Genomic DNA, 22,208 nt, shown 5'->3' on the forward strand with positions numbered 1-22,208 from the left:
CTTCCAAGACTTTGGAGAATCTTGAGGCAGAAGAGTAGAGGGCCACTGCAGATTGGACTGGACCTGGGATGCAGTCACTGCCCAGGGAACTGGCCACTGTAGCTGTGGCTGAAACCCGAGGGGTGTTGAGAGGGTGTGACATGGGCTCATGAAGCACTTGCCCCTTGTGCCTGCGGCCCCTTCAGGCTGAGAAGGCTGGGAGGAGGTAGGATGTATGGTCTTCATTTATTGAGAGGTCTGTACTGGAGATATAAGTGTTTGAATGACTATTTAGTTAATAAATACTTATTAAGCTCCTCCTCTGTGCCTTGTACAGCTCTAGGCGATTAGGATACATGCTGCCTGCATAGTGATTACATTCTAGTAACACATGGAATGTCTGAACAAATCCAAGAGTATCAGAACGCTCAGAAGAGAGAAAGGAGCCCCCAGGAGGAAATCCTGGGGAATGTGAACACTTATTACTAAGGGTGGGAAAGAAGCACTGGAGAAAGAAACAGAAAAGTGTTAGTCAGAGGGTAGGGTAGCTTGGCAAACCCCAGGTACAGGGGAGGAAATGTAGGAGTGTGTGTGTGTGTGTGTGTGTGTGCGCACCATTGACTGTTCAAGCGCCAAAACGCAGGATTACCCATTCAGTTTGGCAGCTGGAAGGTTTCTTGGTGAATTTTTTGAAATAGTTTTATTAGTGGGTACAAGTGCCTGCCTCTAAGAAGAGAACAAGTGATGAGGAAGTGAGAGAGAGGAGTGAGTGAATGGAAAGATATGCCCTTAAGAAACTTGAAAGTGGAGGGGAAAAAAGCAGAGGGTCAAGGGAAACATTTTCAGGAAAGTGGATAATTGGGCTTGTGTAGGTTTGATGGAAGGTTTCTGATGGGAGAGAGAAGTCGCAGATAGGAGACTTCTGGGATGATGATGGGACAGGATCCCAGGGAAGATTAGAGGGGTGAGCTGCATGCCCAGCCATGGAAGTCAGCCTCCCACCTTATGAGGGGAAGGGTCCAGGTGTGGGCACTTTGCTGGGGAGGAACTTTGAAGTTGTTCCTGATTAATGGGACATAGTTTCTCTTCTAAGTAAGGAGCAAAGTCAGATAAAGGATACATGATAGAACTGAGTGTTGTCTGTGGATAAGGCAAATCCTCCCTCCCAGACCTTCTCTTTCTTATCAGTGTTGAGATGTGACTTTCTATCGGTGAGGGGAATGTTTGGATTGTATGACTGGAAAGACGGACTGATATGAAACTGAATGGATTGATGGGTAGTCAAATGGACTAGGGGTTCTTTTTGGATGGATATGAGTTAGTGGGAAGGAGGCAAGTGGTCTTAGGAGGTGGGCAGAGAAAGCAGAGCAGTGAACAATAAAGTCTCAGTGAGTTCCTGCAGCCAGTGAGCACCAAAATGACAAGAAATGAGGGTGAAGTTTATTCCCTCAGGGATATGACATAACTTCAAAACTACTGGATTGGCTATTGTAACTGTTATTCAAATGGAATGGCTGTAGTCATGTGGCTTGTGGGAAAAAGAAAAAAAAATAATATATTCCAGAGACTACTCTGGGCCATGCACCATGCCGGGCATATTGTGTGTGTCATCTCATGCAATCTCCACAAACTCTAATAAAGTGTATGTTACTAACCCATTTCTAGATGAGAACATTAACATCTGTATAGTTGGAGTAACTTGCTCATAAGGAACAAAAGTAGGATTCAAATCTTAGTCTCCTAACACCAAACCTTTCCACTGCACACAGACTGCCGGGATGGGACGTCACCCTGTCCAGCTGCCACCATGTTTAGAATTCTTTCCCAGGCGACCCCTCCTCTGAATTAAGACCCAGGTTCTCAACTTTGGTTACAACCAAGGAAGCTTCAAGATTCCTAGTGCCCGGGCTGCTCCCCACACCAATGAAATCAGAAACTTTGAAGCTATGACTCTTCTGGAAAAGGTGAGACTTTCTTTGGAACTGGAGGGGTGAGCGTAATTTAGGTGCGCCGAGAGAAGGAAGGAAACTGTTCCAGAGAGCAACACTGTTTGGGTGCACTTCCCTTGCCAGGTCTGGAGGCTGATCAGCTACTGGGCATGATGCCAGTACACTTCCCAAGGGTGTGCAAGCTCTGTGGGTGAGCTCTCCTCAGGGAAGTAACTGAGACCAGCTTGGGTTTAGCGTACGGTTCAATCACTTATTGTTTTATTCAGAAAAATATGTTTTATTCAGAAAAATATGCATCTTCATTGAAATGACAAATATTAATCAAGAATACTTCCTGATAAACCTGTGATGTAACAATTGAAGAAAATATAAAAAAACTGTCCTAAAGATAGATGTATTGTCAGCCCATCCTGTTCATGACACTTAGCTCAAGTTACTCATCAAAGTGAAAATGTCAGCTGCCTCTGCAATACTCTGTTTCCAACTCTGAAACTTTTCTATCCTTTCTTCCCTACCACTTTTAAATTTCTCCAAGAATATCCCAACTTGACTGGTGAAACTTTGGGCTTTTAATCCCTGTGTACTTTCTTGTGGCTATGTGGATTGAATCCCCAGTGGAGCTATCTAAACTAATTATCTTGACTCCTGGATTTTTGGGATAGTATCTTTTTTTTTTTAAAGATTTTATTTTTCCTTTTTCTCCCCAAAGCCCCCCGGTACATAGTTGTATATTCTTCGTTCTGGGTCCTTCTAGTTGTGGCATGTGGGACGCTGCCTCAGCGTGGTTTGATGAGCAGTGCCATGTCTGCACCCAGGATTCGAACCAACGAAACACTGGGCCACCTGCAGCGGAGCGCGCGAACTTAACCACTCGACCACGGGGCCAGCCCTGGGATAGTATCTTTTTAATTAAAGTTTCCTTTGGCAATTAACTTCTCATTCATTCATTCAATCATTTCATTTTTATTTTGTCTCTTTCTAAAACCACTTATTGGAGATAAAAGTGATCAAATCTTATCTTTTTTTCCTGCACATTTAAAAATACAATTAAGGAAAATAGAATTTTTCTGTTATCTAATGCAGTAGTTTTCTCACCAAGGAATGGTGTGTGTGTGTGAGAGAGAGAGAAAGAGACAGAGAGAGTGAGAGAGGGGGATTGGGAGGGAGAGAGACTAAGTTCATAGTGATGAGCAAGGGAACTGGTTAATGTGACAGGTTCTACAAAGCCTTTAGTGCTGAGCTGCAGAGCTTGGGCAAGATCTATGGTCTAGATGGGGACAACGTGGCCGAAAGCTCAGCCTTCTGCATCTCTGAGACACCATCATCATAGAACCTTAGAGCTCTAAGGTTTTAAAAACCAAGATAATAATTTCAAGACCACTGTATTAGTCAGTTTTTAAACCACGGTAGTAGGCAAAGGCATATGACTTCAACTCCAATCCTTGTTCCTTCCTTATCTCACTTCCTACTTCTTTTCATATCTCTATCTTTTTCTTAGGGGAGTGAGAAACAGCTTCCTATTACCACCCACAAAACAACTTGGAGACATTTGTTGGAGTCTCCTTTGCCCCTATATTTCAACAGACAATAGAGCAGTCCCTATTCTCTTGGACTATTTCAGCTGGCCCATTTTCCTTCCAGTCATGTTTGCCCCTCTCCTTGGGCTCCTTCAAATCTTCAAGTATCAGCTCATTTCTGGATTCCCAAGTCAGGGCACTGCCCAGAACTCTAGGTGTCTCAGAGTCACAAACACTATTGCCTCCTTACTCAACATCTGTGTGCTAAGTGTTCATGGAAAGATGCTGTGATCCACTCGAAAGCCTTGACTACTTCACTGCGTAGAATTAAAAAGGATAGAGGTAAAACAGCACATTTCAGGAAAATATTAGATCAAACAGTGGATGTTTGAAAAAATGCAAACACAGGTGCAGTCTTCTGGGCTCTGTTCTTATCTGGCTTTCTGTGAATTTGGCTGACCTTGGAAGGCAGGATGTGATCAGAATCTCTGCCAGCTTCTCTTGTCCCATCTGCCAGTTTCACTCTGTTCCTTCCACGTGCTTCTGTGTTGCTGCTGGGAGCTCTAACTGAACTAAAGCTCAATCGGAATTAATTTCATTTGGCAATGTTTAGATGGCTAAAGTGGTTCTTCCAACTCCTTTGGTAAAGATGAAAACCGTGTCTGCAGTCTGTTGTAATTAATTGTGGCCTTGGACAAGTCCATTTACCTCTCTGGGCCTCAGTTTTCCTACCAGTAAAAGGAAAAATTTGAACGAATGATCTTTAAATTTCTTCTTCACTTTAAAATGCTTGATTTTATGAAGCTGTTGCTATGTGCTTTCTGCAGTAGCACCCCATGCCCCGAAAAAATTCTGAAGAATCCATAGGCGTTGAAGCATCAAGTCCATGTGACAACTTGAGTTGGGAGTCAGCTTAATAAAAAAAGGGCTTGGAGGAGTTGACAAGGGAAAACCTTTACCTACAGATCTTCCCCTTGGCCCTATTACCTCTCTTTCCCTAACATCTCTGAGTGCAAAACTGTCTATAATCCTAAACTTTAAAAATCTTCTCGGAGAGTGACATCAGCATCATGGTGGAGTGAGTTGTTTCCTTTGCCTCTCACCTCTAAGTTATAACCAGTAGGACATCCACAGACCAACAAAGGACTCTGCATGGCACACCAGAATGCCTGAGAGATCCATACATCTATAAATCTGAAGGTGGGTGGAGTGGACCTTCCAGAGGTGGGGGAAACATGGGAGCAGTGGTGGCAGCTCCTGAGACCAGAGGCTTCAGGAACTGCAGCCATGCCTGTGATCAGAGGCCCCAAGAACTGATAGCACCTGTGAATGGGGACCCCAGGAACCCAAGCAGCCCACGGTCCCAGATGTGCCAGGAACTGCTGCTGAGCCTGCAACCAGAGGCTCTGGGAACCATGACAATACCTGTGACCCAGTCGCTCTCTCCCCCAGCAGCAGTGCCTTCAACCTTGGCCCTCCCAGCAGCAGAGACTGCACCTAAGATCCTGGTACTGCCAGCAGTGGTGGCAGTGCCCATGAGCTTAGGTTTCAGGAATCATGCCGTGCCTGAGATTAGAGGCTTCAGGAACCCTGGCAGCACTCATGACCCAAGCACCTCTCCCCCTGTTGTGGTGGTGGTGTCACGCACAACCCTGGCCTACCCAGTTGCTGCAGTGACACCTGTGAACCCAATGCTCCTGGAAGTGGTGGTGTCAGCACCCCTAGAAAACCCAAGAGCAGCAGCACATGTGGTGCATAGGGCAGCAGTGCCTGAGCCTGTGGAGAACATGCAGACAACTAGGTAACAACAGCAAAGCCCATGCTCCCAGTAACCCACAGCTGCAGCAGCACCCACAACTTCAGCCTGCTCACCTGTAGCAGTGGTGCCTGCAGACCCAACAAACCTGGGTGTGGTGGAGGTGCCTGTGACCCAGGCTCCCATCCCACTCTCCTCATCCCCCCACTTCAGTGGGGGAACCTGCTATCCATGTCACCCTGGAAGCAGCAGAGGTGCTCGCCAGTCCACTGACCCTTGTGGTGACACCCACAACTGCAGTGAAATTGTAAGAAGCAAGGCACCAGCAACATCAAAATCACAGTAGCACAAGGAGGGCACTGATGACACCTCTGGCAGGGGAAGTGGAGGATGGAAAGTTCAGGCTCTCAAATACAATCAGAAGCAACTCAGAATCAATGTAACCAAAGCCTTACCCAGATAAGAAAGGTGTTTGTGGAGGCTGGGAAGATGGTGGCATAGGACTCCGAATTCACCTCCTCCCATGGACACACAAATTTACAACTACTCTTGGAACAATTACTCTGAGAGAGAACCAAAAACTAGATAAAAAGAACCCCTACACCAAGGGACAGCGCTGACTGAGTGAAAGAGGCAGATGTTCCTTTCGGAAGAGGAAAACGCCATCATCTAGCCACAGTGCTTCATGGCTGGGTGGAATCTTAAGCCACATGGGGAATCTGCCCCACTTTCCAATGCCTGAAACAATTGTGTGCTGGAGCGGCCCCACCCAACTGCACTACTGAGAGAGCTGACAACAGCCTAGCAGACAGGAGGCCTACAGCAATTAAGCCTCTGAACCTAACAATCAGCCATGCTAGGGGCCTACTCACTTAACAGGAAAACTGCAGCAGGAATGTGCTATTAGACCTTGCAGCCAACTGTCCTGGGGCCTCCTCCACTGATAAAGTGATTGAACGGACTGTTGCAGCCACAAGGAGCTGAGAATTACAACCAGTTGGCCAGGGGACAGCCTAGCCTGCCTGGACATCTGCAGCAAGAGCAACCCTTCCATAACAGAAGGACCCACATAGCCCACAGAGGGGACACTCTTGGGACATTTAGAACTGGTGATGGGAGGAAAGTACACTGCTGGGCCTCATAAGGCAGCTCTTACATAAGGCCACTTCTCCAAGATCAGGAGATGTAACTGATCTACCTAATACATAGCTATAAGCACAGAGAAAGAGGCAAAATGAGGAGACAAAGGGATATGTTCCAAACAAGCAAACAGGACAAATCTTCAGAAAAAAATTTAAATGAAACTGAGATAAACAGTCTACCTGATAAAGAGTACAAACCAATAGTCATAAGGATGGTCACTTATCTTGGGAGAAGAATGGATGAATATAATGATAACTTCAACAAAGAATTGGAAAATATAAAAAAGAACCAATCAGAACTGAAGAATACAGTAATGGGAATAAAAATTCACCAGAGGAAATCAATAGCAGAATAGATGATACAGAAGAACAGATCAATGCACTGGACAAAAGACTAGAGGAAATCATCCAAGCTGAACAACATGAAAAAAACCATTAAAAAGAATGAGACAGTCTAAGGGACCTCTGGGACAACATTAAGTGCACTAACATCCATATTATATGTATCCCAGAAGAAGAAGAGAGAGATAAAAGGGCCGAGAACTCATTTGAAGAAATAATAACTGAAAACTTTCCTAACCTGAGGAAGGAAACAGATATACAGGTATAGGAAGCACAGGGAGCACCAAACAAGAGGAACCCAAAGAGGCCCACACGAAGACATGTTATAATTAACACATCAAGAATTAAAGATAAAGAGAATCCTAAAAGCTGCAAGAGAAAGTCAACAAGTTACATTCAAAGGAAACCCCACAAGGCTATCAGCCGACTTCTCAGCAGAAACCTTACAAGCTAGAAGGGAGTGGCATGATATATTCAAAGTGCTGAAAGGAAAAAACCTGCAGCCAAGAATACTCTACCTGGCAAGGTTATCATTCAGAATGGAAGGAGAGAGAAAGAGTTTCCCAGACAAGCAAACACTAAGGTTGTTTATCACCAACAAACGAGACTTACAAGAAATGCTATAGGGACTTATTTAAGTGGAAAAGAAAGGACCACAAATAGGAATAAGAAAATTATCAAAAGCAAAACAATAAAATCACTGGTAAAGGAAAATACACAGCGAAGACAGCAGATCAACCATCTATGAAGCTAATATGAAGGTCAAAAGACAAAAGTACTGCAATGATCTCTTTCCATGATAAGAGGGTAAGGGATACACATGCACAAAAAAGAGGTTAAATATGATATGAAAAACTTAAAATGTGGGAGGAGGAGAGTAAAAGAGTAGAGCTTTTAGTAAGAGTTCAAACTTAAGAGACCATCAACTTAATATAGATTGCTATATACATAGGTTATTATATATGAACCTCATTGTAATAACAAACCAGAAACCTGTAATAAATACACAAAAAATTAAGAGAAAGGAACCCAAACATAATACTAAAGAAAGCCATCAAACCAGAAGGGAAGATAGCATGAGAAGAAGAAAGGAACAGAGAAGAACTACCAAAACATCCAGAAAAAAGTAACAAAATCACAATAAGTACATACTTATCAATGGCTACTTTAAATGTCAATGGACTAAATGATCCAGTCAAAAGACAGAGGGTGCAGCCGGTCCAGTGGTGAGTGGTTAAGGTTGCACTTTCCACTTCTTGGTGGCCCGGGGTTTGCCGGTTCAGATCCTGGGTGCAGACATGGCACTGCTTGGCAAAAGCCATGCTGTGGTAGGCATCCCACGTATAAAGTAGAGGAAGATGGGCGTGGATGTTAGCTCAGGGCCAGTCTTCCTCAGCAAAAAGAGGAGGATTGGAAGTAGTTAGTTCAGGGCTAATCTTCCTTAAAAAACAAAAAAGACAGAGGGTGGCTGATTGGATTAAACAAAAAGACCTACATATATGTTGCATACAACAGACACACTTCAGACTAAAGACATTCACAAACTGAAAGTGAAGGGATGGAAAAAATATTCCACACAAATGCCAATGAAAAGAAAACTGGAGTAGCAATACTTATATTAGACAAAGTAGACTTTAAAACAAAAACTTTAACAAGAGACAAAGAAGGGAACCACATAATGATAAAGGGAATAATCCAACTTGCAAATATCCATGTACCCAGCACTGGAGCACCTAAATATATAAAGCAATTATTAACAGACATAAAATGAGAAACAGACAGTAACATAATTAAAGCAGAAGACTTTAACACTCCACTTACATCAATGGATAAATCATCCAAACAAAAGTCAATAAGGAAACATTGGCCATAAATAACACATTAGACCAGATGGACTTAGTAGATATATACAGAATCTTCCGTCCAAAACCCACAGAATACACATTCTTCTTGAAAGCACATGGAACATTCTCCAGGATAGATCACATATTAGGTCACAAACAAGTCTCAATAAATTTAACATCTTTCCTGACCACAATGGTACAAAACTAGAAACCAACTACAGGCCGAAAACTGGAAAAGCCACAAATATGTGGAGAGTAAAGAAAATGCTACTGAACAACTATTGGGTCAATGAAAAAATCAAAGGAGAAATCAAAAATACCTGGAGACAGCTAAAAATGAAAATATGACATGCCAAAATGTATGGGATCCAGCGAAAGCAGTTCTAAGAGGAAAGTTTATAGCAATATAGGTCTACCTCAACAAACAGGATCTCAAATAAACAATGTAACAATGCACCTAAAGGAACTGGAAAAAGAACAAACGAAGCCCCAAATTAGTAGAAGGAAGGAAATAATAAAAATTAGAGCAGAAATAAATGAAATAGACACTAAAAAATAATAAAAATATCAATGAAACTAAGAGCTGGTTCTTTGAAAAGATAAACAAGATTGAGAAACCCTTACCTAGACTCACTAAGAAAAAAAGACAGAAGGCTCAAATAAATAAAATTGGAAATAATAGAGGAGAAACTACAAGGAATATCACAGAAATACAAAGGATTATAAGAGAATATTATGAGAAGCTATATGCCAAAAAAATTGTATAACCTGGAAAATATGGATAATTTTTAGAATCACACAACCTCCCAAAACTGAATCAAGAAGAAATAGAGAATCTGAATAGACCAATAACCTGTAAAGAGGTTTTAACAGTATCAAATCCTCCCAAGAAACAGAAGTCCAGGTCCAGACGGCTTCTCTGGTGAAGTCTACCAAACATTCAAAGAAGATTTAACACCAATATTTTTCAAACTCTTCCAAAAAATTGAAGAGGATGGGATGGGATGCTTATGAATTCATTTTATGAGGGGAATGTTACCCTGACACCAAAACCAGACAAGGACAACACAAAAAGGACAATTACAGGCCAATATCGCTGATGAACATAGATGCAAAAATCTTCAACAAAATAGCAAATTGAATACAACAATACTTTAAAAAAATCATATACCACGGCAAGTGGGATTTATTCTAGGGACACAGGGATGGTTCAACATCCACATATTAGTCAATGTAATACAGTGTATTAACAAAATGAAGGGGCCAGCCCCATGGCGGAGTGGTTAAGTTTGCATGCTCCACTTTGGCAGCCAAGGGTTTCACTGGTTCAGATCGTGGGCACAGATCTAGCACTGCTCATCAAGCCATGCTGAGGTGGTGTCCCACATAGCAGAACTAGAGAGGATCTATGACAACAATATACAACTATGTACTGGAGGCCTTTGGGGAGAAGAAGGAAAAAAAAGATTGGCAACAGATGTTAACTCAGGGCCAATCTTAAGAAAAACCCAAAAAACAAAATGAAGAATAAAAATCAAATGATCATCTCAATAGATGCAGAGAAAGTATTTGACAAGACTTAACATCCATTTATGATTTAAAAAAAAAACCCACGAGTGACGTCAGCGTCGTGGTGGAGTGAGCTTGCCTAAGACTCTCTCCCCTCCAACATACAGCAAAAAGGAGCATGCATATTCCCACAGAAAATATCCTAATAGCACAGGAATCCTTGGAGAATCACAGCAGCCAAACGACAGAGGGCGGAGAAGCTGGACCCCCCCTCAGAGGAGCTGGAACAGGGTAAGAGAGAATTTGCTCCCTCCCCTAAAGACTGGGATTGCTGCTGTGGGAAGCTCTGTGAGGGAAGGAGTGGGGGAAGGGTTGTGCATCCGTGGGAACACCCAAGACTCCCTAGGGCCCTTGCAGCCTACAGGGAAGCCCTCTAATGGGGTGAAAGCTTTCACGTGGGGTGACCTCATCAAGCCCAGAACCCAGGAGACCAGATAGCAAGAGCTGATCAGGCAACTTGGGACTGCATGCAGAAGAAAGCACCTCCCCAACCAGTGCCATGCTGTGCCATCTCAGCTGAAGGCAGAGGGCTCAGAATGCGTGGCTCTTGACCCCATCCAGTGGCAATAGGCTGTAACTGCAACCAAATAATATCACAATGGGAAAACCCCATTCTTCTAGCATCAGACAGTTCATCAGAACTCTGGACCAGAGGGAAAACAATAAATACCCAGAATTCTGTTCTGAGGACTCAGCAATAAGTAAACTAAATGACAGTGAATTCAGAATAGCTATCATCAAAAAACTCAATGAGGTAAAAGAGAGTATAGAGAAACAATCTATCGAGTTCAGGAGCTACTTCACAAAAGAGATTGAAGCTATAAAGAAGAATAAATCATAAATACTAGAGCTGAAAGACTCAATGGAAGAGACAAAACAAATTACGGATTCCCTGAATGCTTGTGTGGACACCATAGAGGAGCAAACCAGCATAACTGAAGATAGACATGTTGAATTGCTCCAGACAGAGGAGGAGAAAGAACTGAGACTAAAAAGAAATGAAGAAAGTCTCTGAGAAATATCTGACTCAATGAGAAATGTAACATAAGAATTATAGGTATCCAAGAAGGTAAAGAGAAGGAGAATGGAGCAGAAAGCATGCTCAAAGAAATAATAGCAGAGAACTTCCCAAATCTAGGGAATGAGAGGGAAATGTATGTGGAGGAAGCTTTCAGATCTCCTGGGTTTTTCACTGTAAAAAGACCTACTGCAAGGCATATAGTAGTAAAACTGGCAAAAATGAAGGGCAAAGAAAGAATATTCAGGGCAGCAAGGCAGAAGAAAATAACCTACAAAGGAACCCCTATAAGACCTTCAGCAGATTTCTCTGCAGAAACCTCACAAGCAAGGAGAGAATGGAATGACATATTCAAAACTTTAAAAGATAAAAATCCTCAACCAAGAATACTCTGTCCAGCAAAAATATCCTTCAGATGTGAGGTAGAAATTAAATCTTTCCCAGATAAACAAAAGCTAAGGGACTTCATAGCCACGAGACACCCCCTTAGAAGAAATCCTCAAGAAGGCTCTCATACTTGAAAAAAGGAAAAAAGGGAGAAAGGGGTCACAAAACACAGAGAAAGGAGACAAATAGATAGACAGAATCAGAATAGGATAGCAAATACTTAACTATAGCATTAGGCTAAAGGGAAGGAAAAAAAAAACAAAAAACAAAGACAATCCTGTCACTTTAACCAGAATCTCACAACACAAGTTGGAATTAGATATGAGAATAATAACTTAGGAGGGGAGGAGGAAAGGGACTGAATCTGTTTAGACTAAGGAAATAAGAGGCCACCAGAAAATGGACTATATTATGCACGAGATTCTGAGTACAATCTTCAGGGTAGCCACTAAACTGAAAAGCAGAACAGAGACACAAAAAATAAATAAGGAAAAAACTAAGAAACACAGGATAAAAAAACTGCAGAATTCAATGAGTATACCAAAACACACAAGACGAGAAACAAAGGACATGCAGGAAAACCAGAAAACAAGTGACAGAATAACATTAAACCATCATACATCAATAATCACCCTCAATGTAAATGGATTGAACTCTCCAATAAAAAGACACAGAGTGGCAAGATGGATTAAAGAACAAGATCCAACAATTTGTTGCCTCCAGGAAACACATCTCAGCTCCAATGACAAATACAGGCTCAGAGTGAAGGGGTGGAAGATGATATTCCAAGCTAATGGCAAACAAAAGAAAACAGTTGTCACAATACTTATATCAGACAAAGTAGACTTCAGATAAGGCAGATAAAGAGAGACAAAGAGGGGCAATATGCAATGATCAAAGGGACACTCCATCAAGAAGAAATAATGCTTATAAATATCTATGCACCCAACACAGGAGCACCAAAGTTCATAAAACAAATATTAGCACACCTAAAAGAAGGTATAAAAAATAACATATTAATAGTAGGGGACCTCAACACCCCACTCACATAATTGGAGAGATCATCCAGACAGAAAATCAACAAGGAAACAGTGGAATTAAATGAAAAGCTCAAACAGTTGGACTTAATAGACATATATAGAACACTCTATCCAAAAACAGCAGAACACACATTCTTCTCAAGCATGCACAGAACATTCTCAAGGATAGACCATATGTTGGGAAACAAGGCAAGCCTCTGTAAATTTAAAAAAATTGAAATAAGAACAAGCATCTTCTCTGATCATAATGCTATAAAACTAGAAATTAATAACAACAAAAAAGCTGAGAAAGGGACAAAGATGTGGAGACTAAACAATATGCTATTGAACAAGCAATGGATCATTGAAGAAATTAAAGAAGAAATAAAAAAATATCTGGAGACAAATGAAAATGATAACATGCCATACAAACCCATATGGGATACAGGAAAAGCTGTATTAAGAAGGAAATTCATCGCAATACAGGTACACCTTAACAAACAAGAAAAATCCCAAATAAGCAGTCTCAAATTACACCTAACTGAATCAGAAAAAGAAGAACAAACAAAGCCCAAAGTCAGCAGGAGAGAAATAATAAAAACCAGAGCAGAAATAAATACTATTGAAACAAAAAAGGCAGTAGTAAAGGATCAATGAAACAAAGAACTGGTTCTTTGAGAAGATAAATAAAACTGACAAACCCCCAGCCAGACTTGCAAAGAAAAAAAGGGAGAAAGCTCAAATAAACAAAATCAGAAATGAAAGAGGAGAAATAACAACAGACTCCACAAAAATACAATGGATTACAAGAGATACTATGAAAAACTATATGCCAACAAAATGGATAACCTAGAGGCAGTGGATAAATTCTTAGACTCTCACAACCTTCCAAAGCTGAGTCGAGAAGAAACAGACAGTCTGAACAGACCAATCACAAGGAAAGAGATTGAAACAGCAATCAAAAGCATCCCAAAGAATAACTCCCTAGGACCAGATGGCTTTCCTGGGGAATTCTACCAAACTTTCAGAGATGATTTAATACCTGTCCTTTTCAAGCTATTCCAAAAAATTAGGGAGGATGGAACACTTCCTAACACATTCTATGAGGCCAACATCACTCTGATACCAAAGCCTGACAAGGACAGCACAAAAAAGGAAAACTAGAGGCCAATATCACTGATGAACATAGATGCAAAAATTCTCAACAAAATTTGGCAACTGAAATTTGGCAATACATCAAAAGGATCATAGATTACAATCAAGTGGGATTCATACCAGGGACACAAGGATGGTTCAATATCTGCAAATCAATGAACGTGATACACCACATCAAAAAATTGAGGAATATAAACCACATAATCATCTCAATAGATGCAGAGAAAGCATTTGACAAGATCCAACAGCAACTTATGATAAAAACTCTTAACAAAATGAAGATAGAGGGAAATTACCTCAACATAATAAAGACCTTATATGACAAACCCACAGCCAATATCATACTAAATCGGCAAAAACTGAGCGCCATCTTCCTGAGAACAAGAATGAGACAAGGATGCCCTCTATTACCACTCTTATTCAACATAGTACTGGAGGTCCTGGCCAGAGCAATCAGGCAAGAAAAAGGAATAGAATCCAGGTAGGGAGTGAAGAAGTGAAATTCTCACTGTTTGCAGACGACATGATCTTATATATAGAAAACCCCAAAGAATCTGTTGGAAAACTATTAGAAATAATCAACAACTATAGCAAAGTTGCAGCAAATAAAACCAACTTACATAAATCAGTAGCATTTCTATACTCCAATAATGAACTAATAGAAAAAGAACTCAAGAGCACAATACCAGTCACAATTGCAACAAAAAGAATAAAACACCTTGGGGTAAATTTAACCAAGGTAGTGAAAGACCTATACAATGAAAACTACAAGACTTTCCTGAAAGAAATTGATGATGACATAAAGAGATGGAAAGACATTCCATGCACGTGGATTGGAAGAATAAACATAGTTAAAATGTCCATACTACCTAAAGCAATCTACAGATTCAATCCTATCCCAATCAGAATCCCAATGGCATTCTTTGCAGAAATAGAAAAAGGAATCTTAAAATTCCTATGGGGCAACAAAAGACCCCGAATTGCTAAAGCAATCCTGAGAAAAAAGAACAAAGCTGGAGGCATCACAATCCCTGACTCCAAAACATACTACAAAGCTACAGTAATCAACACAGCATGGTACTGGTACAAAAACAGGTGCACAGATCAATGGAACAGAATTGAAAGCCCAGAAATAAAACCACACATCTATGGACAGCTAATCTTCAACAAAAGAGCTGAGGGCATAAATGGAGAAAAGAAATTCTCTTCAACAAATCGCTCTGGGAAAACTGGACAGCCACATGTAAAAGAATGAAAATTGGCCATTCTTTTTCACCATTCACAAAAATAAACTCAAAATGGATCAAAGACCTGAAGGTAAGACCTGAATTCATAAGACTTTTAGAAGAAAATATAGGCAGTACACTCTTTGACATCAGTATTAGAAGGATCTTTTCAGACACCATGTCTTCTTGGACAAGGGAAACAATAGAAAGAATAAACAAATGGGACTTCATCAGACTAAAGAGCTTCTTCAAGGCAAGGGAAAACAGGATTGAAACAAAAAAACAACCCACCAACTGGGAAAAAATATTTGCAAGTCATATATCTGACAAAGGGTTAATCTTCATAATATATAAAGAACTCACACAACTCAACAACAAAAATCAAACAACCTGATCAAAAATGGACAGGGGACATGAACAGGCATTTCTCCAAAGAAGACATATGGATGGCCAATGGCCACATGAAAAGATGCTCATCATCACTGATCATCAGGGAAATGCAAATCAAGACTACACTGAGATATCACCTTACACCTGTTAGAATGGCAAAAATAACCAAAACAAAAAGTAGCAAATGTTGGAGAGGTTGTGGAGAAAAAGGAATGCTCATACACTGCTCGTGGGAATGCAAACTGGTACAGCCACTATGGAAAACAGTATGGAGATTTCTCAAAAAACTAGAAATAGAAATGCCATATGACCCAGGCATCCCACTACTGGGTATCTATCCAAAGAACTTGAAATCAGCAATTCCAAAAGTCCCATGCACCCCTATGTTCATTCCAGCAGTATTTACAATAGTCAAGATGTGGAAGCAACCTAAGTGCCCATTAACTGATGATTGGATAAAGAAGATATGGTGTATATATATATATACAATGGAATGCTACTCAGCCATAAAAAAGGATAAAATTGTCCCATTCACAACAACATGGATGGACCTTGAGGGTGTTATGTTAAGTGAAATAAGCCAGATAGAGAAAGACAATCTCTGTATTACTCCACTCATACGTGGAAGTTAAACATGCATGTAGACAAAGAGAAAAGATTAGTGGTTACCGGGGGAAAGAGGGGGTAGGGGGTGGGCACAAAGGGGGAAGTGGTGCACCTACAACACGACTGACAAACAATAATGTACAACTGAAATTTCACAAGGTTGTAAGCTATCATAATCTCAATAAAAAGTTTTAAAAAACCCTCAATAAAATGGGTATGGAAGGAAAGTAATTCTAGATAATAAAGGCCATATATGACAAACCCACAGCCAACATCATACTCAATGGTGAAAAACTGGAAGCAGTTCCTTTAAGAACAGGAACAAGAAAATGATACCCTATCTCATGACTCTTATTCAGCATAGTATTTGAAGTCTTAGCCCGAGCAATTAGGTAAGAAAAAGAGATAAAAGGGATCCAAATTGGAAAGGAAAAACTAAAGCTGTCACTATTTGTTGTTATCATGATTCTATACATACAAAATCTTAACAAATCCACCAAAAAACTGGTAGAAATAATTAATGATGATTAATCAATACAGTAAAGTTGCAGGGTACAAAATCAACATACAACAACTGGTTGCTTTTCTTTTTTTTAAAGATTGGCATATGTTGCCAATCTTCCTTTTTTTTTTTCTACTTCTCCCCAAAGCCCCCAGTACATAGTTATATATTCTAGTTGTAAGTCCTCCCGGCTCTGCTCTGTGGGATGTCACCTCAGCATGGCTTGATGTGTGGTGCTAGGTTCATGCCCAGGATCTGAACTGATGAAACCCTGGGCCACAGAAGTGGAGCACTCAAGTTTAACCACTTGGCCACAGGGCCAGCCCCATTTAGTTGTATTTCTACACACTAACAATGAACTATCATAAAGAGAAATCAAGAATACAATCCCATTTCGAATCACAACAAAAAGAATAAAATGCCTAGGAATAAATTTAACTAAGAAGGTGAAAGACCTGTACACCGAAAATCAGAAGACATTGTTGAAAGAAAATGAAGACATAAAGAAATGGAAAAGTATTCCATGCTCATGGATTGGGAGAATAAACATAGTTAACATGTCCATATTACCAAAAGCAATCTACATATTCAATGCAATCCAAATCAGAATCTCAAAGACATTTTTCAGAGAAATTGAACAAAAAATCCTAAAATTTGTATGGAACAATAAAAGATCCCAAATAGCAATAGGAATCCTGAGAAAAAAGAACACAGCTGGAGATATCACACTCCCTGATTTCAAAATATACTACAAAGCAACGGTAATCAAAACAGCATGGGAATGGCACAAAAATGAACATCTAGATCAACAGAACAGAATTGAGAGTCCAGAAATAAAATCACACATCTATGGACAGCTAATTTTTGACAAAGGAGCCAAGAACATACAATGGAGAAAGGAAAGTCTCTTCAATAAATGTTGTTGGGCACTGGACAGCCACATGCCAAAGAATGAAAGTAGATTATTATCTTACACCATACACAAAAATTAACTCAAAATGGATTAAAGGCTTGAATGTAAGATCTGAAACCATAAATCTCCCAGAAAAAAATCTAGGCAGTACACTCTTTGACATCAGTCTTAGCAGTATCTTTTTGAATGCCATGTCTACTTAGGCAAGGGAAACAAACGGAAAAATAAACAAATAAGACTGCTTCAAACTAAAAACTTTTTGGACCGCAAAGGAAACCATCAATGAAGCAAAAAGGTAACCTACTAGTTGGGAGAAAGTATTTGCAAACCATGTACCTGCTAAGGGATTATTATCCAAAATATATAAAGAACTCATACAACTCAACAACAAAAAACTAATAACCCACTAAAAAACTGGGCAGAAGATCTCAAGAGACATTTTTCCAAAGAAGGTATAGAGATTATGACCAATTGGCACAGGAAAAGATGTTCAACCCCACTAATTATTAGGGAAATGCAAATCAAAACCACAATGAGATATCACCTCATGCCTGTCAGAATGGCTATTATTTATTTATTTATTTATTTACTTACTTAACTTTTTTGGTGAGGAAGATTGGCTTTGAGCTAACGTCTGTTGTCAATCTCCTTCTTTTTGCTTGAGGAAGATTGTTGCTGAGCTAACATCTGTGCTGATCTTCCTCTAGTCTGTATGTGGGATGCCACAACAGCGTGGCTTGATAAGTACTGTGTAGGTTGGCACCTGGGATCCTAATCTTTGAACCCAAGGCCACCAAAGTGGGTCGTGCGAACTTAACCACTACTCCACTGGGCCAGTCCTTATTTATTTACTTTTTAACATTACTAAGTATGTGTATTTTTTAGTGTAAATATATGCATACATTCATACATACAGTGGTTGAATTAGAGTGACTATTATTAAGATGACAAGAAAGAACACATATTAGAAAGGATGTGGAGGAAAGGGAATCTTTGCACACTGCTGGTGAGAATGTAAATTGGTGCAGCCACTATGAGAAGATGTGGTATATTTCTGCAATGAAATACTACTCAGCCATAAAAGAGATGAAATTTTTCCATTTCCAACAACATGGATGGACCTTGAGGGTATTGTGCTAAGCCAAATAAATCAGACAGAGAAAGACAATTACCCTGTGATTTTCACTCATATGTGGAAGGTAAATAAACAAACACATAGGTAAGGAGAATAGATTGGTGGTTACCAGAGGGGAAGGGGGTGGGAGGAGGGTGAAAATAATAAAGGGGCACATGTGTACAGTGACACGTGGAAACTAGACTCTTGGTGGTGAACATGATACAGTCTATACAGAAGCTGAAATATAATGATGTATAGCTGAAATTTATATAGTGTTATAAGCCAATACTACCTCGGTAAAAAAAATTTTCTTCTAAATCACTATTTGCTGATGTTTCCCCTTTTATAGAATCTTGTAATAGAGTTTTGCTGCAAAGTCCTCAAAAGTAATGATGACCAAGGACAGGGTTGACCCAGGGTTCAGGAAGCATCAAGGTGACAAAGAGAGATATCTGAATGCAACACATGAAGTCACTGCCCCTTCTCAAGAACTTAGAAAAGTTTCTCTGAAACAATAGATTGCCTGGAGGCTGAGGCAATGAACCTAGGAGACTTTGCATTATAAGACACGTCCTTATGTGCTCTGCCTTCTGTTACGTGCCCTATCTGGTGCAGTGTTTCAACTTGAGAGGGAGGAAGAGCAGCAGATTCCACCTCCCTTAGTGGAGATAGGAATGATCAGCCATCTTCCACGCTTACTTTTCCATCAGAGGCAATAAACAATTTCTTACTATTCCTTCCTTTCCTCCTGCTTCAAAGGGCTTGTGACTTTGTGTTGTAGTATAAAGTGCAGTGTGGTGCTTTGTGAAGTGTTCATGCTCAACTTGCAGGCAGTGACTGGCATTTGAGACAGAATTAAAATCTAGCCTACTACAGTCAATCTGAATAAAATCTCATCATATGTCTTTCAGACTTGATTTTGGACAGTCTGCCGGCTCTCCCCAGGATGCACCTACAGTGGTGGCAGTTCCCTCTGGGAGCATATGAGATGTTTCCTGCCCATCCTGCTGTCTTGAAGGACTTGTTTGTATCACCTCCGTGTCTGTGCAGGGTTGGCCAACTTGGTAGAAAACAGAGTTTTACTTGGTGGCCTGTGATGAGTGACAACTCCACATTTCACTCATTGTTGGGGTGGCGTGGGACAGGGAGGAATGGCCTTGTATTTTGCTGTGGCATCTTGGGAATTTGTGTCATCTGCTTTGTGAGTCTTTTGTTCTGTCTTTCACCATCCAAGGGTGAAACAACATTGAAAGCAGTCTGAAACTGCTGGTTCCAGCAGAGGGAAAGGGATGTGATTCAACCCATACACAAAACCTGTTAGCAGGAGAGAACCACATTGACACCTTGTCTTGATTTGGGGAACTGAAGTAAAAACTTAGCAAGCCTCCCTTCAGACTTCTAAAAGCTTTCAGAAAGGCATCCAAACTTAAAGCAATGTTTAATGGCTTGCAGACGTGTTATTTCTCACTGCAATTTTGGTGAAAGCTGTTTACTTGATTTATTTTTATTACCAGGAGCATAGAGCTTGGATGAAGAAAACACAATCAGGACAAAGATATGGAACAGCGAGCTTTGGAGTATCTTAACTTTTCCACAGTCTTTTGATGTTCTTACGGGAATGTCTCGATTGAGAAGGATAAGGTTCTTGGCATCATGAGAATGCAAGCACACCCACACCAGACCAGTGTTAGGTTTTCTTATTGAGTCCTGGCCCGAGCACTTCCAGCTCTGTGCTCTTGGCCAAACAGCAACCACTCTGAGTCCCCAAGGATGATGGCACTTGGTCTGCCTCTTGCTCAGGATTGTCGTACAGGCTGTGATGTCCTATGCTATTTAAGCAAAGCATATTAGTATTATTTTCCTAAGTTATAAAAAAATTTATACTTTTCCTATACTCATAAAATCTTGGGGTTTTTTTGCTAAAATTCTGGAAATGGTACCAGAGTATTTGCTTATAACTGTTGGGTTTGTATTTAATAAGCAGTCTTTCCACAGTCCACAATAGTCAACTCTCTAATCTCATTTTTTTGATAATACAATGAAGAACTTCTCAGTGTAGTTTCCTCCAAAGTTGAGAAATGCTTTTTTCTTCTCTGTTTATTTATGTTGTTCTACTAACCAGCCGATAGTCACTAAGGGATTTAAAATGCAACTCAAATGGTTTTTATCATATTTCGTGTGTTACATGCACAGATTTAAAATAATTAAATACCAATGAAATACAAAGGTAAAGAGATTTTTAAAAATATCTGCTATTTTTGATTTTCCAAGTCATTACCTACAGCTTATTACTTAGATTATTGAGAGATGATTTGAAGTCACTTCTCTACACCTGAAAATTACTGTTTACTTTTTCTTCTATAAAATTAAGGTAAAGCATAACATTATGTAAAAGAACAAGTATATCTAAGCCTTTAAGATAGGCTTAAAATGATCACGATAATGATTCCTAATAAGATGTTTCTCATCAGAAATTAATTGGAGTTTTATTCTTCTCTAAGAAGCGTTTATTTGAAAATTTGGGATTTATGAGCTTGAAATGACTTGGTAAGTCTAGGCAGCTTTTTTCATCTTAAAACTTGAAAGGATAATTGCATTGATGAAATGTAAAATATAGTGGGAAGGATGACTAGTTCCTGTCCTTTCTACACAAGTGAACTTGAGCGAGGAACACAGACACGCCACTTCTTCCCTGGATGATTTTGCATAATCAGTTACTAGCTGTGGTTGTTGGTCTACTATGAAGGATTATCAGGTCTGTTTTAGTACCTTATCTTCTAACCCTGTCTTAAAATTTTTGCAAACTCCCTTCTATGGTTCTTCCAGAGTTATCTCCCTATTTGCTCAGTAGGGGAAATTGCTTGATAGATACCTTTGAATAACTCCCCAAGGACATTTTGAAGGCTGTAAAATATTAACTGAGGCTTTGAAAGAGACACCAGGTGAAGCTGCACCTCTATGCAAATTGTAGGAATTTTCATCCGGTTAAAGGGAAAGAACGCTGACGGATAACGTGATTTATAAGTTAGCTTTATCCAAGAGCTATTTTTTCTGCCATAAAGACTTTGACCTTTCCATACCCATGTAGAAAGCTCAATAGCTGCACATCTTCTCTGGGGCACATCTTCTGAAATCAACATTCAGAGAACAGGCCGAGGATGAAGGCTCATAAATTTAGATTAGCCCTTTCAAGTGGTTGCTGTCAGCTCTTCTCAGACAGAGATTACTCACCATTCTCTGGAGGCTTCGCTGCTTCCTCAGGCCACTTGCTGTGCATCTTTTGCTCTCTGTCATAATGCCAGAGACGGAAATGTGATCTATGATCTATGAGTGTCTCTTTGGGTTTCCAACAAAAATTCCATGTGTGGTTATCTGTAAAACCTACACAATCTGTGAAAGCCAGCAGAGTTGTAGAAATCTCTATTATCGTGTATTTAGTGTTAATTTTTAAATAGTTTTTTTCTGTTATTTAGCATTTCTGGATTTTCCATTCACAATTATTCTTAATTTCCTACATTCATTAATCTGGGAGAAAGAGAGAAAACTAGGCTTTTAAGATCAGGAAACTGTTCAAATCCTCTTGATCAAGCTCACAGATAAAACTCCTAGGGACTGAAAACTTTTTTGGTGCTGTACACTTGGGAAAAGACTGCGAAGGCAAGTACTTTGGGGGGAATCCTTGATTATTCCTGTACCCAGATGACACAAGTAATGAGGGCAGCAAGGACTATGGGAGCTCTTTAATCCTGTCCTTAGTTTATATATTAGTTGTTCTCA

At 40.1% G+C, this 22,208-nt stretch overlaps 1 long non-coding RNA gene across 1 annotated transcript in view; it reads left to right on the plus strand.

Moving 5' to 3' along the window:
- Positions 1-19,455, plus strand: part of LOC139039839 (uncharacterized) — a 91,995-nt gene extending 72,540 nt beyond the window's left edge. The window contains exons 4-5 of the long non-coding RNA XR_011493048.1: positions 1,749-1,943; positions 19,343-19,455. This is a non-coding gene — a long non-coding RNA (uncharacterized lncRNA). The remainder of the gene's footprint in view (positions 1-1,748; positions 1,944-19,342) is intronic.
- Positions 19,456-22,208: the final 2,753 nt, after the last annotated feature.

Source organism: Equus asinus, chromosome 12 (assembly GCF_041296235.1).
Source record: "Equus asinus isolate D_3611 breed Donkey chromosome 12, EquAss-T2T_v2, whole genome shotgun sequence".
NCBI classification, from domain to species: Eukaryota; Metazoa; Chordata; class Mammalia; order Perissodactyla; family Equidae; genus Equus; species Equus asinus.